Source organism: Saimiri boliviensis, chromosome 2 (genome assembly GCF_048565385.1).
Source record: "Saimiri boliviensis isolate mSaiBol1 chromosome 2, mSaiBol1.pri, whole genome shotgun sequence".
Lineage (NCBI taxonomy): Eukaryota > Metazoa > Chordata > Mammalia > Primates > Cebidae > Saimiri > Saimiri boliviensis.
Window position 1 is genome coordinate 118,291,476 of NC_133450.1, and position 16,919 is coordinate 118,308,394.

The 16,919-nt window shown below is 35.5% G+C and overlaps 1 protein-coding gene across 6 annotated transcripts in view; it reads right to left on the reverse strand.

Annotated features, from left to right (window-relative positions):
- Positions 1 to 16,919, reverse strand: part of CDIN1 (CDAN1 interacting nuclease 1) — a 1,267,257-nt gene that overhangs the window by 914,126 nt on the left and 336,212 nt on the right. For all 6 annotated transcript variants that reach the window (XM_074394131.1, XM_074394127.1, XM_074394128.1 and 3 more), the window contains one exon: positions 1,947 to 2,019. The gene's annotated coding sequence lies outside the window, so the exon portion shown is untranslated. The remainder of the gene's footprint in view (positions 1 to 1,946; positions 2,020 to 16,919) is intronic.

A 16,919-nucleotide genomic window follows, 5' to 3' on the forward strand; every position in this document is an offset into this window, starting at 1 on the left:
CATACAGAAAAGTGACTACTGAATCTTTCTCAATGTCCATCTAAATATAAACTTCTTGAGCAACAAGTGCTATACAAAGAACCAAATTTGCAGTAAAGACTCCCCAGCTCAAGAGGTTTACATTTTACTTAACAAACTCAGGTCTTTTAAAACCATATTAAAACTGTCAGTATTCCTGTCCTTACCAAACTAATCACAATGACTGTAAGGTCTCTCTCCCCACTTCAGGATGACATCAGTGTTCCGTAATTTCATGCAAAGCAGACATTTACAGTGGTCTTTCCAATCTGTGATTACCACCACTGACTACCTTCAAAGCCCATGTTGTCCCTGAGAGGCAGGTTGATGCCAACCTTTTTCAGCAGAACATCTTCACGGAATTTTGAACCTTGTAGCTGTAGCCCAGCCTTCCTAGGTGAATCAGACCGAAGTCATTTCCTTTTGAGGCTCTGCCTCCCCACCCTTAGGCCCTGTGAAAAAGTGGAAGCGCCTACTCCGAGGTACTCTGAACACTGCTGCTTTGCCTCCCGGGGAAATCTCCCTTTCCTTTTCCTTGAAGCCTCTCAATTTCTCTCCATTTCCTTGGGATAATCCCCTCAAAGAGTTCCAGTTAGAAAACAAAGCAAAAAAGGAACTTGTCATTGGATTATTTGAATTTTGACTCCATCACAATGGGTCCCAGAACAAAAAGGGGAGGTTACCCTCTCAAGATGGGGTTGGAAAAATGAGAAAACACAAATTAAAATTTCAATAAATTATTCTGTCAACCTACAGCTAGGTGGCCTTGGAGAAGTCACAGTAAAAGCCCCAGTACCTCTAAGTCTCATGAGAATTTTAGATCTAAAAAGAAAAAACAAAAACATTTCTGCAGGTCAAAAGAGGGCAAGCATATGAAAATGTTTTAATGTTAAATATTAGTAGTAACAGTTATTCTTGATTTTTTAATGTCCCTCGCAAAGCAGATGCCAATTTATAGCTCAGAGACAGAAGACAGAAAAGTCCAGTCTTCCATATACTATTTCTTATGTAGTTTGGATTTGGTCTGAACTATACTGAGTTCCATGCTAACTAAAATCCCTGGAGACTCTGCAAAGGCATCACTTTTAGAACTCCTCTGGCTAAGAAATGCCAGTGGCTCCATTAGACAAACTCCCATAGGAACACCTCCATTCTCTGGGGTTCTCCTGACATCAGTTTGGCCTTAAAGATTATGAGCATCTAGGGAAGCAGTGGAGAAATGTCAGTGTGTGTGTTTGATTTGAATTTCTGTGTGAGTGTTGAAGACTTGAGTGTCTCTAAAGGGTCTACAAATGTTCCTTTACATTGGCATTTAAATAAATGCCAATGTTCAGGGCTGACTTTATATATAAGCGGGTTAGGCCTCTACCTATTTGACTTAAAGGTAAGCATCCTTGACTGGAAATGGAACTCCTATGAGGTAGTGCTCCAGCCCTAGGAATACTTTAAAAATGTTTAATTTGACCTGGTTAAGATATTGCTTTATACTTTCATAGATAGACAGCAGCAAGAATTGACTTATCTGACCATCACATACCCGGATTTGGGTTTTAAAAGTCCAGGAAAGAGGAGTAGTATATTATCATATGAAGGGAAGAGAAAGTCAAAGCACAGATGGGGGAGGGGTTATGGTGGGTGCTGAGTAAAACAGGTAGAATACCAAAGCAGAAGGCCTTCTACATCTAGAAGACAGATGGTCCCAGGTACTAGGTAGGAGAGCAACTAAGATAAAGTGCCAGTCAAAGACAAAACAGGAAAAAACACATGATTTGTCTGTGCCACAATTGCTTGGCAGGGTCTTTCCCCCCAATCACATTCAACTCCACTGAAATTAGTTAAGAATTCATATCACAGACATGTATTTTTTACTCATAAAAATATGACAAATGTGACCTGAAATGGCTCCTCTAACACTAGTAACCTCCTACCTGGTTTGTAGACCTTTAGTTCAACATGCTCTGAGCCTCAATTTCTTCACCGGGAAATTGATGATAGTTTTATCTGTAGGGACAGGCAGAACAGATATAAGTACAAATTTCAGAGCCCCAACCATTTCCCTTTTTAATAAGTGACAATTCCTTTTCACAATTTTTCTGGCAATAACAGAATTTATTTTAAACTGTAAGTTAACTTGTGATAAAGGTGGCATCAATTCTAAAGCAGGCCAGGCTCATTGTTCTAGGTCTGTCTCCTGCTTAGAGTATCCAAAGTGAAAATCATACTTTAGAGGTTCCTGTAGCTGGTCTAATGTGTTCCCTTGGGCATCACATTTTTTTCTACAAATTCCATTGATGGGCAATTGTAATGAGAACCCCAGGGAAGGTACAACGCCTACAACCTGAAATGACATTTATAAATGTTCCTTTACTTTCCACCTTTTTCTGGTTTTTCAGATTAAACCCAGATAATGAGAATAAGAATTGAAATTAGGAGTATTCAGTGAATCACTAAGTTCTTTGCTAGAATGGTGGTCTGACTCCTCTGCAGAGTTGTTCTTAAATTATGTTTATAGCAAACAACTGGAGGAAAAAAAAAATTAACACAGATGATTCCTTAGGTCTTTCTATCCAGTCACTTCTCCTGAAAGCTTTTCCAGAAAATATTCTAGATTTAATGATTAAGAACTACATATTGCCTCTTCATTCTTGTATGCTGAAATTCAATGTTATCATTTTCTACTCAATATGTAAAATTTCATGACCTAAATAGATATAATTTAGTGTTGTTTTCTGAAGGTAAATAGCAAGGTATCATTAAAGAAACTTTTTCAGAATTATTATATGCCTAATGATACTGCAGAACCTCAGTTTTACCAAATTGTACAAGTATTATAATAAAGCATATGTATATATTATATACCAGGGATCAAAAATTTTATGGAAAAATGTATATTATGAAAAAACTATGCATGGATTTCAAAATTTTTTACATCAAAGTCAACTCATATTAACTTGTTAAAACATGTCTGAAAAAGATCTAACTTGAGGCACTAAGAAGGCTAAGACATCAGTTTGAAAAGAGCCCCTTAACAGAAAATCATGAATTCTGCTAAAATTGAAACAATTTTAGCAGAATTCAGATTTGTATCAGAAAGAGATTCTTCCTGATCCAGATGCCAAGCGAGGGTTCTTGGATCTTGCCCAAGAAAAAATTCAGGGTGAATCCATAAAGTGAAAGCAAGTTTATTAATTAAAGGAATAAATAACGGCTACTCTGTAGATGGAGCAGCCTTAAGGGCTACTGTTTGCCCATTTTTATGGTTATTTCTTGATTATATGCTAAATAAGGGGTAATGTATGCCTCCTCTTTTTAGACCATATAAGGTAACTTCCTCATGTTGCCATGGCATTTGTAAACTATCATGGCACTGATGGGAATGTGGCAGTGAGGACAACCAGAGGTCACTCTCATGGCCATCTTGGTATTGGTGGATTTTAGCAAGCTTCTTTACTGCAACCTGTTTTATCAGCAAGGTCTTTATGACCTGTATCTTGTGCTGACCTATCTCACCCTGTGACAGAATGCCTTAACAATCTGGGAATGCAGCCCAATAGGTTTCAAACTCATTTTACCCAGCCCCTATGCAACATGGAATTGCTCTTATTCAAATGCCTCTAACACAAGGACAAACATCAAATTTATAGTGAAGCTTGGATAGAAGAAAGGTGAAATCACTGGTGTTTTATGAAAAGTTTATGAGGACAATATCTCAAAGAAATCAGCAATTTACAAGTGAGTAACTCATTTTAAGAATGAAGACGATGTTGAAAATGAAGCCCACAGCAATAGACCATTCACATCTATTTACAGGGAAAACAATTTTGTCCATGCCGTAACTGAAGAGGACTGACATTTGACAGCAGCAACAATAGCCAATACCAGATATCTCAACTGGTCCAGCTTATACAATTCTGACTGAAAAATTAAGTAAACTTACCACTCAATGGGTGTCAAAACAGATCACCCAGATTAGCCTCAGACAAGATCAGAGTTTTGGCACCAAGATCATAAAGCATTTATTTAAAGAATTGTAACAAAAGGTGAAACCTGGCGCAACCAGTAAAATCCTCAAGATGAAGCACAATCAAAGCAATGACTACCAAGAGGAGGAAATGGTCAAACAAAAGCAGATTCATCAACAGCAAGGGTCCTGGCAACAGTTATCTGGGATGCACGAGGTATTTTGGTTGCTGACTTTCTCATGATCCAGAGAACAATAACATCTACCTATTATGCAAGTATTATTGAGAAAGCTAGCCAAAGCTTTACCAGAAAGACACCCAGAAACCTTCACCAGAGTCCTACACCATGAAAATGTTCCTGCAAACATGGGTAATTTTGCAAGTTTCATTGAAAAATCATTAGGCATTTACTTTATCGTCCTGATTTGGGGCCAACTGATTTTTTTGTTTCCTAGTCTTAAATATTTAAAGGTCGCCCATATTTCTTCAGTTAATAATGTAAAAACCAGTGCACTGACGTGGTTAAATTCTCAGTTTTTTAGGGGTAAACTAAATGGTCGGTATTATGGCTTACAAAAGCATCTTGAACTTGGTGGAGCTTATGTTGATAAAGTCTATATTCTTTATCTTTTAATTCCATTTTTTTTCAAAAACATTTTGAAGTTCCCTCAATTTTATGCTCAAATAAAAAATTGGCATGTTTACTGACATGTATTTTTATATTTCCTCAAATAACAAAAAGGAATTTTGTTGGAGGTCTGGCTTTTTGTTACATGTTTTTTGGAGGTCAGTACACATTTACCCGCCACCCACCAGTTTTCTGCATCTACTACAGCTTTCCTTGCAATATTGCTGTAATTGGTGAAAAACTAAAGTGGAGGAACAGATAATAAGGTAGTCTATTTCTTAGCTTATGATTCTATGTAGGTCAATTATTCCTCTATTAAGTCATTTCCCCCAATGCTCCTTGGATGTGAGAAGGAACTTTGTAGCCTGAAAATCCCTTGTTAGGTCGTATCTTCCTCAGTTATCTGCTTCATGATGTGAACTGCCAACGTTAACAATAAGAAAATATGGAGTTTCTCATAAGTCATAGCTGTGCTTCATGTTAGGGAAAAGTAGGGTACCAGGATAATTAAGAGCATGGCTCTGGTGCCAGACGGTTCTGGTACAAACGATCACCTTGCCATTTATTAGCTACCAGATATGTCTATTTCAGTATCTTCATCTGTATAATGGAAATAACAGTATATGTCTTACAGGAATTCTGTAGGACTAAGTAATTCACATATTAGTTAATTATGTTAATTCAACATATGCAAAGCACATGGAACAATGTTTGGAACATGGACAGCAACAATTAATGTTAGTTATTTTATGAGAAAACATAGATGCTGTGTTAAGAAATTTATTTATGCATGCCTTCTATTTTTTTTTTTTTTTTTTTTTTTGAGACGGAGTTTCACTCTTGTTACCCAGGCTGGAGTGCAATGGCACGATCTCAGCTCACCGCAACCTCCGCCTCCTGGGTTCAGGCAATTCTCCTGCCTCAGCCTCCTGAGTAGCTGGGATTACAGGCACGTGCCACTATGCCCAGCTAATTTTTTGTATTTTTTAGTAGAGATGGGGTTTCACCATGTTGACCAGGATGGTCTCGATCTCTTGACCTCGTGATCCACCCGCCTCTGCCTCCCAAAGTGCTGGGATTACAGGCTTGAGCCACCGCGCCTGGCGTGTTAAGAAATTTATATGTGGTAAACCTTCATTATAGATATTAAATGTTATTTATTAAAACCCTAAATTAGGTTTTAAAATTAAAGCTGCTAACAAATTACATTTAAATAATTTAAAGCCTGATAATATGGAAAGATTTCTAGGAGTATATTCACAACTTTTGAAAGAATATTGAGTTATTTCAGTTAATTCCAACAGAACAGAAGTGATTAGGAAAAGGATAAAGCAAACTAGGAACCACAAACTAGAAGGGAATGAATTGCAGACTTTGAGACAAAGCATACCTCGTGAAGGGAAATTCAATAAATGAGTATTTAAACAGGCATTCAGGAATCTTATATAACCTAATGCAGAATGCAAGATGATGATTCAAGACCTATAATCAACAAGACAAGACAATCTACGTAATGTTGATTTATTTATCATCTTAGCTAGGCAGGCACTGGGTAAGATCTATGAGCAGGTAATAGGGAAGAGGGGCCCAATCTAGAGGTAAGATATAAAATCAAATTCCTGACATTGGAAGGAAAGTGATGAGAACAAAACGTACAAATCTTTATAGTATCACCACAGGAACTCGGGTTTAGGGAATAATGGAGATCTAGTCATGAGAAGTGGAACATAAATTGGCGACTAGTTCCTAAGCTAGTGGTAGGCTCCAGGGAAAAGGCCCAATTTTAAGAGGCTGAGAGTTTCCACTGTGTAAATGCTCTCAACATGGCTGACTGCAAGCTACTTATGTGATATTACCTGGCTTGTGGAATTCCTGGGAAATTAACAATTGGCTCTCATAAGCCAGTATAAGTCAGCTCCATCATACCTGGAAGCCTGGTTTTCAAAATGTCAAAAGGTTAAGAGACAGGCAAGGAGTATATCAATACTGAATCCCCAAGTGGTGAGCTAGACCTTGTTCACTCTTCCTGTCAAAAATCAAGTTTGATCTTGAAAAACGAGACAAGGTTGAGCTTTTAAAATGGGTAATCAGGTAGCCCCACTTAAAATTAGCAAGCCTGAAAAAATCTGGGATGACTCCCCTACAGCTGGCCCCCACACCTGCATGGTTTTAATCAGAAAAAGTGAATCCGTGTAATCCTCAGCCACCAACACACTAGCTGACTAGCCAGTTCAGGTTCAACACAGACTATCCTGATTAGCAGCAGGGACTACTGATTCCATGACAGAAACTGAATCGATAAACGTTCTTTTAGGAAAGAAAATGCTACTTCATTTTTACTCATAAATTATCCTGCTCTTCCAGAATAAAGTTAAAAAACAACCAGTGACAATAACATTAATAGTTAGCATTACTTGAGAAAATGCTGCATGACTGGCACAGTCCTAGGCTCTTTACTTTCGTGAACCATACTACCTGCTATTGAAGTGGTTTCAATCACTATTCCCTGGAGCCCAGAGCCTCTTGGAAATGCCGGCGGGGTGTGGGGCTCCACTGAGAAGGGAAGAGAAAACCAAGTTGTCGAGGCTTTTCGTTCTCATTTTCACGTGTAAAGAGTCTCTCCATTTTCACCTGTTTATATACTGAAGTTTCATAGATTTCTTTCCAAAAAGGGCCTCTATTTTGTTTAAATCGAGGGGAAAAAAACCCTTGAAGTAATCCTACAATTTCACTTTTGTCTTGCTATAAAAAATGTTTTAAAATCTAAGATAAAAGACACATAATATTACTTATATATATCTGTACCTCCCTAAGGTTATTACCTTACAGAAGTTTTGGGGGTTTTATGTACACTTAGTGTAAATTTTACTTTCTATATTTAACATCTGAGTAAATTTATACTTCCCCAGAGTATAAACAGATGAGCAGGAATCCTAACTGAGGTTTTTCTTTTATGTTCTTATTGACAAAAATAGGCAGTTACTTATTCCCTCATACAAAGGCCTTATAAATTGGTCCCTTTGTCTTTCCATGAAATCCAGTGGTACACCTAAGGATGACATTCACCTCTGCCCAGTCTACCACTTTTACACCTAAGTCAACTGTCCCCCAGAGGAGGAAGCCCCCACACTAAATTCCATAAAATACATCCTCACAGGAAGGGAATAGACCAGATGGTTGATGCTCTGGCCCTATGGGTTCATATAGTTCTTAAATGTTATCTCCTCCTTAGGCCAGGCTTTTATCATTAAGGATTAATACTATTTAAAAGGGATAAAAGATTGTCAAACTATGAAAGATTTCAAGAGCAAATAAATGTGAGCTTATCAATTTCAGAGTCAAAGAATATTAAAAATTAAATTTAAAATGTACAATTAACCTAATACATTTTGAATTTGGACTAATTGTTTGAAATTCAAAAGGACCCCAGGATATTTTTTACTTGAAACACAGAAATAAAAAATTTATAATAAACAGGCAGAGTTTGCCCTCCAGGTTGAAAACATTAATCATCATGCATCTAACTGTTAACTGTAAAAAATCATTTTTCTTCTGATTTAAAGGGAATTATTTAGTGAATGTTTTTAACTTTTCTGCTTTCTCAAGCAGAGGCAGTAACATGGGGTCGGGTTCTGGCCTCCTATGCCCCTTCAAGTCCCCCTTCTCTACAAGGAGCTGCCTTTGATATACAAAAGGGAGCTCTCTAGCCCAAAGAATGCACAAAGCCCAGGAAGAAATGAGGCTCCGTAAGGAATGTAATTGAGATTCAGTGACTAAATTCAGGAAATAATTGGAGCTGAACAGTCTTTTAAGACTAAGGTATATTTTGGCCCCACATAAAGATGAACTTGAGGCAACAATCAGTAGGGAAAGGTCTTCACAGGACTCTCTGAAGCCTTCCATAGTATTCAGAAGACCATCAAGCTGGAAACAGCAGCTTAAAAAAAAAAAAAAAAAAAAAAAAAGGTGAGGGCTTTTCATAGGTTGGATGGGAATATTTGGGAATATTTAGTATCAAGAAGGAAATAGGACAAACTAATATACTTTATAGCCTATTTATGCAGGTTTCCCATGAAGCCAAACCACGCCAACTACCTGACTGGCCTATAATGCTATTATTGGGCTCCTTAGTATTGAAATTTCCTTAGGTGGAATCCAAGATAGTTTTCCTGACACAAAACTGTATTCCACAAGTAACATTAAAATAAGTCTCAAAAAGATTCATCATCATCTGATTCTTGGTTAGAGATTTATTTTATCTGAGACAGGAAAATTTCAGATTATTTTTTAAACTTTCTGGTTCTGGACAACATACCTGCCCAATTTTGCCTTGGGAAACACCCTTTTCCTTTTATAGATATGGATTTTGGAAAAATGTCCATTATTGAGTTTTTGGTTGCCATTTGCTTTTTTTTTTTTTAAACATTAGTCAGAACTTTGGAAAGGGATTATCTACTAGAATTAATTCTCCTCACACTTTGACTAGTGAAACAGGTCATTTTTTTACTTCTAAAATGGTTATTATTGACTGTAGTGAATGATCAGAAATTGTAGGAACATGTTCACTTTCTAGTCAAATTCTAGGATGTTTACTTTGGAAATCTGGCTAGAACAGATTTGTAGCTAATTTCAATGTTTTTTCCATACATTTTTCAAAAATGAAATATATTGAATGATTTACTACATGCTAAGCCCTGTGCTACTTAGAAACACATACTCTACAGATACTGTAGTATTTTGAGTCTCATAATTTTGAAAAACAGTCAATATCATTAGATGTTAGCAAACATATTTATTTTTCTTCCCATTGAAGTTCCTGGATACCCTGAATTCCATCCATGAGCCCTGGTCAAGTCAGGGTCGTATAGACTGTAATAGATACAATCCTGTATCTCCCTATATCCTGTTGGGTTCCTTATCAAGTATACTAGCTCCCAGTGTGTTTGTACTGCAAATAGCCAGCCTCTGCATCTGCAAATGGATGGCAGGGAGTAGGGGACTTTATGTTACTTTGGGGGCATCCGTTAATGACTGACCAGTAGAGGGGTCTAAATACTCTCAACTTTTTACCTGATTGGAATACCTCTAAATGATGACCAACATGGTCCTCGGAGCACCTCTGTGTGACGGGGCCAGTTACCATTCTTAGATCTTGCATCCTTCTAAGTCCCTGCCAATTTTTTGAAGGAACACTTCCTAAATAAACCACTTTCACGAGAATACTCAGAGAATCTGCTTCTGAGGAACCCAACCGAAGACACAAGTCACTGTAAGACTTAGATCAACAAGACATAAAATAACATGCTCCACCTTACTTTACATAACTGCTACAATAAACAACATACTCCAATTCATGTTAGATTGGGAAAGAGTTACGACAAACGTATAGAAAGTACCTTCACTTTTGATTAAAGTTAGTAATATGCATTACTAACCCTGCCCCCGAGAATGTCTCTGATATAAGACTAGAAATTAAAAGACTGAAAACCAACAAACTGCAAATATTAGAATGCATATTAATAAATATTGACTGCATCAAAGTAATCATTGTTTTGTGTGTGTAGGTATCTCTGTTCTAAAAAGGTAGGGAAAATGAAATAAAATTATTTTAGGGTCTTCGCATTATTCAACAAGAGAGTAAGTACTAATTAGTACTAACGTGCTGTTAGCTCTAGTATACTCATCAAAACGATAATAAATGAACCTATGATTTCCAACCAGAGTAAAATTATGAGAAATACTCTAATAGGAAACAACAAGGTTTTAAAAAAAAAAGAACCAAGTAAATGGAAGAAATAGAAACAAGATGAACAGATAGTAAACTTAAGCCAAATATATCAGTTAATAAATTAAACACAGAATGCTTCAATAAAAGACAAAAGATTGCCAACTATACATAAAACCCAAGTAAATATCATTTCAGATATCTAAGAATATAAAAATGTTAGAAATAAAAGTTCATTTTAATATTATTCACAGAATTTAAGGCTAAAAGGATTGCTAGAGGTAAAAGGAATATTTCAGAGATAAAATTTGGCAGAAATATACAATTCTAAATGTATTGCAGTTAACATACCCTTAAACATATATAAAGTATATGTACGGAGTACATATAAAATATATAAATATATATGTAATATACACCATATGTAAAATATAAAGTCTGATAAAGGACTATTAATCCAAATTATACAAAGGTCTCTTAAAACTAAACAAGAAAACAAGACATTTAAGAATAAATAAAAGTACATAAAGAAATTTAAAAATACATATTCAGTAGACAACAAAATCAAACTAATTTTTAAAGATTAACCAAGTTAAATTCCTAAAAAAAATTGATGTTAAGAAAATTTATAACCAATCATTGTGAAAGAGGCATCATTATAGATCCTGCAGATATTAATGTTACACCAATAAATTTAAAAATCCAGAATAAAATTTCTAGAAAAATTCAACACAACTGAGTAAACAATAAAATTTTGAATAAATCATCTGTTCATCACAATACACAATAAGAAGGTTAAAATGCAAATCGCACAGTGGAGTATCTGAAGCATACATAGCTCAAAGAACTCCTGCACGTAATGTTTTAAAGATAGCTACTTATTAAAGATAAGTGGTAAACATATGAAAAGTAGTAAGGGAAAGAAAATTAAAGCACAATGAAGAATCAGCTGATCTTGAACGAATGGTCAAAGACAATAGAATGGAGAAGAGTCTTTTCAATAAATGGTGCTAGAACTGCACATCTGCATGCACATGCAAAATCAAAACAGATTACAGACCTAAAATGTAAAACACAAAATTATAAAACTCCTAGAAGGTACAAATTCCTAGAAAGTAAAATAGGATAAAATCTAGATGACCTTGGGACTAGTGATAACTTTTTAGATATGATACCAAAGGTACACTGTATAATTGACAAACTGGACTTCATTAAAATTAAAAATTTTTGCTTTGCAAAAGACACTATCAAAGAATAAAAACACAGGCCACAGACTAGGAGAAAATATTTGCAAAAGACATCTGATAAGAGACTATTAATCCAAATTATACAAAGGTCTCTTAAAACTGAACAAAAAAACAGCCTGATTAACAAATAGGCCAAAGAATTTGATACCTCACTAGAGAAGACATAAAAATGGCATATATGAAAAGATGCTCCACATTGTATGTCATCATAGAACTGTAAACTAACATACCACTACACACCTATCAGAATGGTCAAAATCTGGAACACTGATAACACCAAACGCTAGTGAGGACATGGAGCAATACAGTTGCTGGTGGAACTACAAAATGGTATGAACACTTTAGTTTTCCAAAAAACTGTCAAACTGTCTTCTAAACACAGTTTTATCATATGATCCAACAATATTGCTCCTTGGTATTTGCCCAAATGGTTGAAGATAAAGGTCCATAAACACCTGCACACAAATGTTGATAGCAACTTTATTCTTAATTGCCCAAACTTGGAAGCAACCATCATGCCCTTCAGTAGGTGAATGGATGAACTGTGGTACATCCAGACAATGGAATACTATTCAGCACTGAAATATGAGCTATCAAGCCTTGAAAATACAATGAGGAACTTTAAATGCATATTACTGAGTAAAAGAAGCCAATCTAAAAAAATACTTACTATATAATTCAAACTATATGACATTATGGAAAAGACCAATCTGTGGAGACAGGGGATGTCAAAGATCAGAAAGTGTCAGGGATGAGGGAAGGAGAGATATAGGCAGAGCACAGAGGATTTTTAAGGCAGTGAAACTACTCTGTATGCTAATATAATGGTGGATATATGCCAGTATATATTTGTCACACTCATAGAATGCATGACACCGAGAGTGAACCTTAATGTAAACTATGAACTCCAAGTGATAATGTCAATTTAGGGTCCATCAACTGTAACAAATATGTTACCCTGGTAGGACAGAATAGTAATTGGAGAGGCTATGCATGTGTGGGGCCAGGGGTACATGGGAAGTACTTGCACTGTCCTCAGTTTTACTGTGGAGCTAAAACTGCTCTAAATAAAGTCTATCATGAGACACCACCAGAATGATTACTTAGGTTGTAAAACTATAAAGAACAAATAGCAATGATGGTGGTTACTTTGAGTAGAAAAGAGTGGGCAGTGACTGGAAAAAATATTCTTAAGATGCTGGCAAGTGGTAGCCAATTGGGTGTTTCTTCTACATGATAAGTTATTGAACTATATAAATTTTTGCTTCATGAATTATTCTGTATGTCATACGAGGTTAAAAATAAAATAAATTTAAAGAGCAAGGAAATAAAATTACTTTAATGCTTACCAATTTAGGGAACACTAATGTTACATAGTTTTGGTTGTTTTATTGTTTGAATGATCATATTCCATTCCATAAATTCAGAACATTATAATATTTGGGCAGCTCACAAACAACTGGTAATTGGCATTTCTCAATACAAGTCTTTAGAAATTCTAATAAAATGCTGCCTAATTTAAATTTAGCCTGTTCTCTGCTAGATACGGAGTAGGGCATTTAGGTTAATCAACTACTTTGAATAATTGAGTTACTATCTATATGATACATTGGTTACATACATTTTAAAATGTTAGAATCCATTTTTAAAAATCATTTTGTAAAAATACTGAGCATAAACTGTTCATGATTCAACATACAAAATTACCTTGAGTACCTTTAAATTCATAATGCGTATCAATTGTCAATATACTATTGGTATACAGAAAGGCTTGGGAAACAAGTTTTGGTTGACAGGATTTCACCTAAGAGCATTTCTAGTTAGTGTCTCAAAGATCAAGTGTAGTGTCAGCCTATCTGGGAAATTGGAGTTTCATTTAGACAATATTCAAAACATATTTTGTATTGAGTCTCAGTGATACAATGATTGCCTTTATTTTCACCTCTTTCCTCCACCATAACAATCTATCCCAATCTAATATGTAAAGCCTTATTAGCATATGCACACATACATGCCCACAAAGAATGATGTTTGGCTTTATTTATACAGAGTTTTAGAGTCTACGCCTGTTTTCTTTCTCACAAGATCTTTCAAGCTTTTGTTTTTAGAAGTCATAGTAACCATGCACAGAAATATTATGAATAGCATGGTATATGAAACACATTCTACATAATAGATATTATGGTACTGTGAACACAAAGATAATGCTACTATGTTAGAGTCCTGATATTAAAGAGGTAATATAAATTATTCTACAGATGAAACTGCCTATTATAACTTTTGATGGCTAGTTTTACACAAACTCTGAAGACAATTTTTAATTTCTGTGCCTAACTTAAAATGTGCAAGTATTTGTGTTTTCTATTACAGCCGATTTTAAAACAAGGACCTTAAGAAGTTAATACAGTTCAATCTTAGTTTAACCTAGAATTATCGAACTGTACTCTCAGCATACAACCCACCCCCCCCACACCCTGCCATACACACACACCCACACATACCGTATCACAAAAAAAGAGAAAGAAAAACACCTACTCTGAACTTAACGTACCACTTTGTTACCATGGTTAAGGTTTACCCAGGACTTTCAACCATCTTGCAAATTCCAATGACAGTCAAAAGTAAAGTAGTTCAAAAGCAGAGCAAGCTGACTCATCAAGAGCCCTGCTTCAGAGAACAATAGCAAAGGATGTCCTTTTAAACTCAAACTAAGAAAGTTTGAGCTAAATCCAGATGATTTAACTTTTGCTCATGAAAAGTGAATTTCCTCTACCTGTACTATATTCTGTTCCTATAAGTTTGACATGGCTCTGGTTTGAATAGAAACAAAGAGAGGAAGTTATGTTTGGTATCCTTTACATTTATGTCTTCAATGTTGTTTGGAAATCTTGCAGGCAGTTTTCCTTTCTCCAAATATTCCCTTCCGCTGTATTTTTTTTTTAACTGGAAGGTTTTTCATTTTATACACTGTACATTTCCAAAGTATATATGGTTCTAGGCATGGTATTTGCTTTCCTTAGAGATATGAATCGCTTTTGTTCATTTACCTTCTTTGAAATTCATTTCTAGTAGCTGCAGAGCTGCTGCTATGGAGTGTTAATAGGCTTCTAACATAGCTGTCATTTCAAGTAATAGGTGCCAAGCTTTCAGCAGCTTATTAACACATTATAACAGCAACCCCTATACTAAACAAACAAATTGCACGGAGGACACAAGCAAAATTAGTGTGTACAAATATATATATTCATATGTATACATACATACAGTATATACTTAGGACTCATCAACATATTTGGTTCCATACATGATTAAACCAGAATTGGCACTTTGTTTTTTATGAATATTCACAGGGAGAAAGAGTGGATCGGATTTGTATTTGGTCCCAAATGTGAGACGAATACAAACTGGTATAATTACTGAAAGATTTCCATCCTCTCAGCCCAGCGACACTCTCAAGACCGAAAAATTGCAGACTTGTGGTATTTCACATCATGGAATTGTGCTAACGTGATCTTTCAGCGCCACTTTATGGGGGATGTTGCAGAGGAAGAAAAAGTGGAAATAAGCAAAGAAATACACCAACTGGCAAAACTACTGAGAAAGGAGGAGATACAAATTTGAAAATATGCTTCTAAGAGTCAAAATTTGCATTTGGATATGAACACTGGACCAACTCTCTACAAACACAAATATATTCTTCCAGATGCAGGGGCAGACATATGTACAGATAAATATGAGAATGTATATTCACACATGCTTTATATAAATATGAATACACATACATATACACATATATACGTGTGTGTATATATATATATATATACACACACACACACACACTGTCCTTTACAAGTGTTTATTATATATTTAATGGTTGCATAAAAATTTCTTGCAGCTTTCTGGAAGACATATTTCAATAAGGGCTCTACATTTTACATCGTAGTAAAAACTGACCTTTTTTGAGTACAAAAAAATCCCAGAGCAATTCATAATCATGTTGTAATATATTTGGAGGTTGTAAATATATTAAATTCAACTTTTAAATCAGCTGATAATTTTATAAAATTTACCAAAATTTGTAGTATTAAGAAGGATGACTTGATGGTCTCTGGCTATCTTGTAAGATTTAATATGTGGTACTTTTTGTTGTTACTAATGACAAGTGGCCTTGTTTAGTAAGTACCAGTGCTGAGCTAGTAACATTATAAACTGCACATATTACTCCGAATATTTCTAGTATGTGTCAACGACTTTCAAATCTGGGAAAGAAAAATTCTAAACAAAAAAGCCAAATTTAGTGGTAGATTAAAAGTTAATTGAATAATGACTTTTATGATAGAAATTATTCCTTTGCACTACTACTCTTGCTGGACTAGATGTAACTTAACATCATAGTTGGAAGAACAATTATTTTGAACCACGTAATAGAAGATAATTGATTTTAAGAAACTCCATTATAAAAAACAATGCCCAGTTAAATAGCTCAAACCCAGGAATGACTTGTAAGAACCTTTCAATTCTAACTTGCCATTAAGGCACAATTAATAGGTACAGTCAATGACTTTTAGTTCAGCAAACAGCATTTTCTTTTCAAGGTAGATACAGTAACATATAGGTAATTAAGTCCCAAATTTTGAGGTCTATTCTATGGTTTTCCCAACTATATCCCTTTGCCTTGAAGCTCATCATACCCTTGTCTAGCTAGGAGTTTCTAATACCACATTCAATGTACTTCTCTTGTTAATACTGCAAGTTGTTTTTCATACCTAAAGAGCCTTTGGAAATTAAAGCATTCATTTCATTTTATACTCTGAAAACCTCTTAGTGAATTATAACCTCACTACTGCCCTCAATTTTAGATGTCTCAGATCAACACTATTGTGCATGCATGCTACTCATAGCATTATATAATAAGCCATTTAAAAACTATGCCTTCAGCCAGGCAAAATGACTCATGCCTATAATCCCAGCAATTTGGGAGGCCGAGGTGGGAGGATCACATTAGCCCAGAAGCTCAAAACCAGCTAAGGCAACCTAGGGAAACCTGCCTCTACAAAAAATTTTGTTTAAAACAATTTGCCAGGCATGGTGATTTGCCCCTGTAGTCCCAGGTACTCAGGATGCTGAGGCAGGAGGAGCCCTTGAGCCCAGGAGTTTGAGGATGCAGTGAGCTATGATGGCACTACTGCTCCTCAGCCTGGGAAAAGAGGGTGAGACCTCATCTTTTTTTAATAAAAATAAAAATAAAAAGACCATGTCTTCTAGACTGCAAGCTCCTTGAAGAAGCCTGGGTCCTATTCATCTTTGTTTCCCTAATATCAAGTACAGTACCTGATGCA